The following is an 8,505-nucleotide window of genomic DNA, read 5'->3' as shown; positions in this document are numbered from 1 at the left end:
TATTCAGTACTCTTCTCCAATATTACAACTCAAAGGCTAAGTTTCACCATTCTTGGCTCTTAGGAGCACCCTAGTTGCACTTCCTCCAAGATCGTCTGGCTTTTCTTGTTTTGCCAGTAATGGGATATTCAGTACTCTTCTCCAACATTACAACTCAAAGGCATCAATTCTTATTCTGTAACTCTTATTCAAAGCTCAACATTTAGATGCATGGGAAGTAATTGTAGAGACCATGGCTCAAATCAGGCACACTTTAGTCTTTGAATAAAAATTCTTAATCTGTATGTAGCACTTTAGAGAAGTCATTCACAGATTTTTCGGAGACGTCTTTTGATTTCTTGACTTCTGCCCAGTGATGTTCTGTGCATAGAAAGAATGATAAAGGGCAAAGGGATGTGTATCATGTCTTTTTATTTCTTGACTATATAGTTTTACATACTTTTTATACATGATATACACATGTGTGTTATAATCATCAATCTGTAGAAAGCTGCACCGCCAACTCAAAGGCTGCACATCTTGAATTTACCAGCAGCAGGTCATGGTGAAAAGATGGGTAGTCTTCTATTGTAATTTATGTACTCAGAAACACAACAGACACTATGAGTTGGAATTCACTTGACAGCAGTGACACATAGATAATCAATTATATGTTTTGAAAATTTTTAAATTAATCAAAGTATATAATCCATAGCTATCCCCATTCTACCCTTAAATTGTAATCCCACCAGGAAGAACTCAATCAAACGTCTGCCTCAAATCACATTCATTGTCTTGGAACAACTGAGAATCCTGTGAATGGGTGGGTCACCGAAAGTTCATATAACAAAGGTGGCTTTCTTAGTAAAAATGTAGGTAGATTTAAGGTGCTATATCAAATACAGGGAACTGGGTAGCTTAACTAGTTCATTTCCCAAATATATCTTCTTATTTTGTGACTTGACATTTCAGGAGTTGGATAAATTTTGGGATTTTAGAGCAAAAAGCAACTTGACATGGTATGTAACTCAATCTCATTTTTCTGATGAAAAAACTAGAGCCAAGGATATTAAGTGACACAAACAAAGGTAATAACTAACTGAGGTGATGATACTAAGGAATGGTGCAAATGGCTAACCCACTAGGTTTCTAATGGGAAGGTTGTAGGTTTGATACCACTCAAATGCACCATGGTTGAATAATCTGTAAATCTATTTCTGAAAGTTCATCTATCAAAACCTCACAGAGCACTGTTGTACTCTAACAATTGTGGGATTTCCATGGTTTGGAGTCCACATGATGATTAACTAATGACAGAGAAATTTTTATACCATAATCCTGTTTCTCTGCAAAGCACTGGCAAATAAAATCAAATAAAATGCATCTGCTTCCAGAACTGACTCTATATTCTGTTCTCCCAACCAGACAGAAATAAAAGATACTCTAGAAGTCCCTGGTTGAATCAAAAAGTTAATTGCTTGGCTATTAACAAAGAGATTGGCAGTTTGAGCTTGTCAAAAGACTCTATGGAATATAGTTTTAGCAATCTGCTTCTGAAGAGTCACAACCTTGAAAACTCTATAGGAGCAGAATTCTACCCTGAAACACACAATTTACTAGGAGTGAGAAGTAACTCGACAGCAACAAACAACAACAGTAGCAAAAGATGCTGTAATTAACTGAAATTCAATAAAATTTTCTACATTTATCTACTGTGCACACGTATTTTTCTTATATGTTTTTAAAATCTTAAAAAGCATATCTATAAAATTGACTTTTGAAACTTAATTAAAAATATTCAGACAGGGAACAATTTAAAAGACAAAATTTTTCTTGCCATTTTAAGTTATGTTGCACTCCAGGTTCCTTAAAATTATATAAAATTAATATAGAGTTACCATACTTCCTTTTCATATATGAGAATACATTTTCTGTAACAATTCAGATAATAAAAGTCAGATAGCATCTTATTACTGTGTACTGTGTACTTATACTGTGTATAAGCCACAGAGACTCTATGAACAACAGCTTTGAACTTTGTCCTATCCTGTGCTATCCTCACATTTCTTTTTATTATGATTATTATGATTATCATCATCATCATCACCATCACACTAGAGCCCATTGTGGCAGTCATTCTGTTAATTCACCTGGTCCAGGGTCTTCATCTTCTTCACTTTCACTGACAACTTTCCAAGCAACATATCCATCTCTAAGGAATAGCCTCTCCTAGCAACATGCCCAAAGTAAGTGAGGCAAAGTTTCTCATCTTTGCCTTGAAGGAGCAATTTGGCTTCATTTTTTCCAAGACATTTGTTTGTTTTTTGGCAGGCCATGAGATGTTTAATACTCTTATCCAACACCACAGTTTATAAACACATCAATTCTTCTTCTGTAATTCTTATTCATTTTCCAGCTCTCAGATGCATAACAAGGGATCAGAAAAACAATGGTCTGAATTAGATGCACCTTAGTCCTCAAACTGACATCAATTTTCCTGAACAATTTGGAGAGGTCCTAATTGCAGACTTTCTCAATGTAATATGTCTCCTGATTTCTTGACTGCTGATACCAAGGCTGTTAGTTGTGGATCCAATACAAAGCTGTTGATAGTTTCAATCTTTCAATCATAATGTTGCTTATTGGTCCAGTGGTAAGAATCTATTTTCTTGACAATGAGATGCAATTAATATTGAAGGCTATATTCTTTGATCTTCTGCAACAAGTTCATTAAGTCCTTACCATCAGCAAGCAAGGTTGCTTCATCTGCACAACAAAGGTTATTGATGATTCTTTCTCCAATCTTGATGCCACATTCTTATGGGTGCAATCTTTCTACAACCTCACCAACATTTCTTGTTTGCTAATTTGTTGAACTCTCTCCGTGCTATTGTTACTGGGGTGAGATGATATCTCATAGTTATTTTGATTTGCATTTCTCTGAGAGCTAGGGATTTTAAACATTTCTCATATATTTGTTTACCATCTGACTGTCTTCTTTGGTGAAGTATCTGTTCATATCCTGTGCCCATTTTGTGATTGGTTTGCTTATCTTTTTCTTGTTGAAGTGCTGAAGTATTCTATAAATTTTAGATATGAGTCCCTTATCATATATGTAATTATTAAATATTTTTCCCAGTCTGTGATTTTCCTTTTTACCTTGTTGGAGGAGTTTCTTGATATACACAGGAATTTGATTCTAAGAAGGTCCCATTCATCTACTTTATTCTATCCTGGTTATAGGTTTTTTAAGATGCTTGGCAGACTGTTCATATTGTGGATTAGAGCTTATAAAGTTCTTCCAAGCTTTTCTCTGATAAAGTTTTTACTTGGTTTTACTCTTATGTCCTTGATTCACCTTGAGTTTTTTTGTGTATGGTGTGAGGTGTGGATCTTGCTTGAGTTTTCTACAGGTAGTCTTTCAGTTTTGCCAACACCATTTATTAACGAAGTTTTCCTTTCCCCCACATAACAGATTTCATCTCCTTGTCAAAAATCACTTGATCATAGGCAGATGAGCTGATTTCTGGGTTCTCAATTCTATTCCATTAATCTATGTGTCTGTCATGACACATCTATATGTCTATGCTGTCTTTCCACCACAGCTGTGTAGTAGGATTTGAGATCATGGAGTGAGTTGCTTCCAACATTGTTTCTCTTTTTCAGGAGTGCTTTACATATTAGGGATCTCTTTCCATTCTAGATGAAATTGAAAATTGCTTTTTCCCTCTCATTAAAGAATGGAATTAGTACTTGTTTTGGATTGCATTGAATTTGTAGATTACCTTTTGTAGAATTGCCATTTTCACAATATTGATTCTTCCTTTTCATGTTGTTATTGTTGATTTTCTTCGAGGTGAATATTACTCATAGTGAGCCTAGGAACAAAAAGGCCTGAACCCTCTCTACAACTATCGAGATTTGTCAAAGTTCATAGAGTTTCTGGAGGCATCTTATTCAGGAAGTAGATTCCACTCCTGCTTCCAAACCTATTCATGAGTATTGTATATGCTTTCATTTCTCCAGGTCTTATTTTGTCTTGTAGTAATGTTTTGAAATTTTCTTTGAATAGGTTTTTTGTGTTTTTAGTTAGAGTTATACTCAAGTATTTAATCTTGTGGTTAATTATTGCTTTTCTTAGCTCCATTTCTATATTCTCTTTGTCAATGTAGAGAAATTCAATTGAATTCTATATGCTGATCTTGTATCCTACCACTTTGCTGAGTTGATTCACTATGTCCAGTAGTTTCCTTGCTGAGTTTTTAGGGTTTTCTAAGTATACTATTATATCATCTCCATAAAGAAATAAGTTTACCTCCTCCTTGTCGATTTTGATACTTCATATTTCCTCCTCTTATCTTATTGCTATTGCTAAGACTTCCAATACCATATTGAATAAGAGAGGTGATAATGGGTATCCTGGCCTAGTTCCTGTTTTCAAGAATGTTTTAATCTCTGTCCATTGTGAACATTGTTGCCTTTTGGTTTTATGTATATACTTTTTACAATGTTGAGGAAATTCCCTTCTACTCCAGTTTTGTTGAGTGATTTAATAAGGAAAGGATGTTGGATTTTGTAAAAGGCCTTTTCTGCATCAATTGATAGGATCATGTAGTTCTTATTCTTTGATTTGTTAATGTGATGAATTACAATGATTGTTTTTTTCTTATGTTGAACCATGCCTTGCATATGTGTTATGAATCTCACTTGGTCATGGTGAATTAAATTTTTTATGTACTGTTAGATTTTCTATTGGCTAACATTTTATTGAGGATTTTGCATCCATGTTCATTAGAGCTAGTGGCCTATAGTTTTCTATTTTGGTGGTGTCTTTACCTGAATTTGGTATCAAGTATATGTTTGTTTCATATTATAAGTCTTGGGGAATTCCACCTTTTTCTATTTTCTGAAATACTTTATATAGAATTGGTGATAGTTCTTTGAAAGTTGGCTGTAATTCACTAGTTAAATCATTTGGTACAGAGCTTTTATTTGTTTGAAGTTATTTTATTACCTGTTTAATGTATTCTTTTGCTCAAGTGTTTTAGTTCAGTGTGTGCCCATTTAGATAGGTTGGGAGTTTCTATTATTCGTCCATTTCCTCTAGGCTTTCATATTTGTTCGAGTGTAGATTTTCCCTAATATTCCATTGTTAACCTTTTTTTTTTATTTTAATTGGTTCTGATTTGACACTGCCTTTTTATTTCTTATTCAAATTATTTGTGTCTTTTCTTTTTCCCTCCCTTTGTTGGTTTTGCTAGTGGTTTGTTGATTTTATTGACCTTTATAAAGAACCAACACCTGGTCTTAGTGATGATTTCAATTGGCGGTTTCTGCCTGTTTTCTATTTAATCTATTTCTGCCCTAATTTTTATAATTTCATTTTTTGAGAAGGTGCTGGGTTTTCTTGCTGTTCCTTTTCAAGTTGTTGGAGATGTTGGGTTAAAGAACAAATTGTCATTTTTCTTGCCTTCTAATGTATTTGTTATTGCATAAATTGACCTTTGTTTACTACTTCGTTCCCCAGAAACTTTGGTAAGTTGTGTTGTCATTGTCATTTGTTTCAAGAGGGGTTTTTATTTCATTTTTTAAAATTTCTTCTATTACCCACTTATTTCCAAGCAGGGTGTCATTCAGCTTCCTAATGTATGGGTTTTTTTTTCTCTTTTATACTCTTGTTATTAATTTCTAATTTTGTAGTGTTGTGATCAAAGAAGATACTTTGAATTAGTTCTATGTTTTGTTTTGATTTTTTTAATTTATTGATGCTTGCTTTGTGAACTAAACCATGATCTATTCTGGAGAATATTCCATGCACATTGGAGAAAAGTGCATACTGCAATTTTAGGGGGTGCATTAGCCTGTATATATCTATGAGATCAAGTTGGTTTATTGTGAGGTTTAATTCTTCCGCATCTTTATTGAATTTATTTCTAGTAGTTTTCTCTTTTCTTGAGCATGGTGTATTGAAGTCTCCTACTACTATTGTGGTGTTATCTATTTCTCTTTTCAGTTCTGTTAATGTTTACTTTGTACATTTTGCAGCTCTATCATTTCATCCATAGATATTTATTATGGTTATGTCCTCTTCTTCTGTTGACCCTTTAAGAATTATACAAGGACCTTCCTTGTTCTACATAATGGTTTTTATGCTAACATCTATTTTGTCGGAGATTAAAATCACTATGGGTATATTTTTCCCCCACACTTTTACTTTCAGTCTTTATCTTATCTTCACTTTTCAGGTGTATCTCTTGTAGACAGCATATTGATGGGCTTTGTCCTTAAATCCAACATGCTATTTGTTTTCTCTTCACTGCAACATTTAAACCATTCACATTCAGTGAAATTACTGAGAAGCAAGGTTTCATTGCTATCATTTTATTGAGTTCTTTTTGGTGTTGTTGCTGGTTAATTTGATCCATCCTGCTTTCTGTGGCATCTCTCTAAGAAGCAATTCTGCAGTATTTCCTGCAACAGTGGTCTTGTTTTTAGAAACTCCCTTAGGTTCTGCTTTTCTGAGAATATCCATCATATTTGATGGACAGTTTTGATGGGTACACCAGTTTTGGTTGACAATTTTACTCTTTGAGTATTTGATATGTGTTCTTCCACTGTCTTCTTAGTCACATGGTTTCTACTGAAAAATCACTACTTAATCTTATTTACTCTCTCTTATAAGTTCCTCCTCATTTCTCCCTAGCTGCCTTCAGAATTCACTTCCTATCTTTGGTTCCAACAAGTTTGACTATGATATATGTTGTTTGGTTGGGTTTGGGTTTTTTTTTTCTTTTGGGGTCTATTCCGTATAGAATTCACTCAGTTTCTTTTATATCCATTATCTCATTCTTTATTATGCCTGGAAAGTTTTCTTCTAGTACATTTTCTGTAACTTTCTTGGTGTCTTTACTTACTTCTTCCTATTTTTGGATTCAAATTATGTGCATGTTTTTCCTCTTAATGGTGTCCCACATTATTTTGAGGCTTTCTTCTTTTTCCTTCATTTTTTATTCTGCTTTTGTTCTAGAGAATTCTATTTCTCTAGTTCTGTGTCCCATCTCCTCAACTCTGCTTATATGTTCCTCCGTATGTGTTGACAACATCTGAAACATTGGTCCTCCTGTTCCAGATCACAGTTTCTTGTTTTTCCAGAGCCTCTAATATTTTTTCTTTTTTTTAATCTACATTGCCTCTTTTAAAATTATATTTTCAAGTTCTTTTTGGCTTTTCCTTACAACATCCTTTAATGCTTTGAGTTTGTCTTTCTGCCATTGGAAATATTCAATCATTGTTCTTTTGAATTCTGTGTCAGAAAGTTTCATCACATTCTGGATTTAGGAAATCCATTGATTCTGTCTCTTGATAACTTTTGGGGGGTGAAATATTGTTTTGGTTTTCTGTAGGATGTGAGATAATGTGCTTCCTCCATGTCATTGCTGTGGTAGAGTTTTTTTCATTTCTGGGGCCTTAGCACACCCTTGATCTGATAACCTTGGCTCAGAAGCTCACTGCTCCAAAGGAGGGAAGAGCAGCCCAGCCTTCCTGAATTTCTCTCTGATCCTTTGTCTCAAGAGAAGACTTGTTTGAGATGGGGAGAGAAATGGCCTGTGAATTAGTAACTTTCTCTACCAGGCAACTGCCACAGCTAGTCAGGGTTCAAAGGTCCCAAAGCTCAAGTACTGGTTCTGGGAGGGGCCAGGGGTACCAAAATGGTGTTCCAGAAGGAAATGACTTCACCTTCTCCTGGCATAGGACAGTGGGACAGTGACAGGCAGTCTGTTCTCCATGTAGTGGGGAGGCCTAGTGCACCAGCTTGTTCTTGCAGGAGCTCTGCCCATGCTTAGAGCTCAGCCCACCTGTGCAGGAGCTCAGCCCATCATGGATGATACCTTGATGTCATCCCACAGCTCATGTGATCTTTGATCATTGGTGTTCAATGCTTATTGCCTATTCATGAAACAGTTTTGAAATTCAGGTAGATTTAAGACCATATTTTGGTTATTGTGGACTTGTTTTCATTTTCTTCCACTCAATTTGCACTTATGCATGAGTAATTGATGGTCTGACCACTGTTAATCCCTAGCCTAGTTTTTTAATTTTGATACTGAACTTCTCCAACAATTCCTTTCACAGATATAGTCAATCTGATTTCTATGCAGTTTATCCAGTGAAGTCCATGTGTAAAGTTACCTTTTGTGTTTTTTTTAAAGTTATTTGCAATGAATAAGTCTTCTGACATTCAATGCCCTTTATTTTGTTTTATATTTTTCATTGAATTGGTCAATTTGGCAGAAAAATGTCAGTTTTAAAATGTAATTTACAAGCACACAGAGTAGGGACCTGTTATTTTAACTATCAAATATACATTCCTTTCCTTCTAGTGAAGATATTTTTTTTCTCTTAGTTCATGTGGCTCTCAGTATTTAAACATCACTTCCACCACCACAATCTAACCAGTTGCCTTTGAGATGAGCTCATCAATAACCCACATGTGTCAGAGTAGAACTATGCTTGATAGACTTTTCA

Source organism: Elephantulus edwardii, unplaced genomic scaffold (assembly GCF_000299155.1).
Source record: "Elephantulus edwardii isolate Elephantulus edwardi_28Jun2011 unplaced genomic scaffold, EleEdw1.0 scaffold00101, whole genome shotgun sequence".
NCBI classification, from domain to species: Eukaryota; Metazoa; Chordata; class Mammalia; order Macroscelidea; family Macroscelididae; genus Elephantulus; species Elephantulus edwardii.
This window is presented reverse-complemented; position numbering follows the sequence as displayed.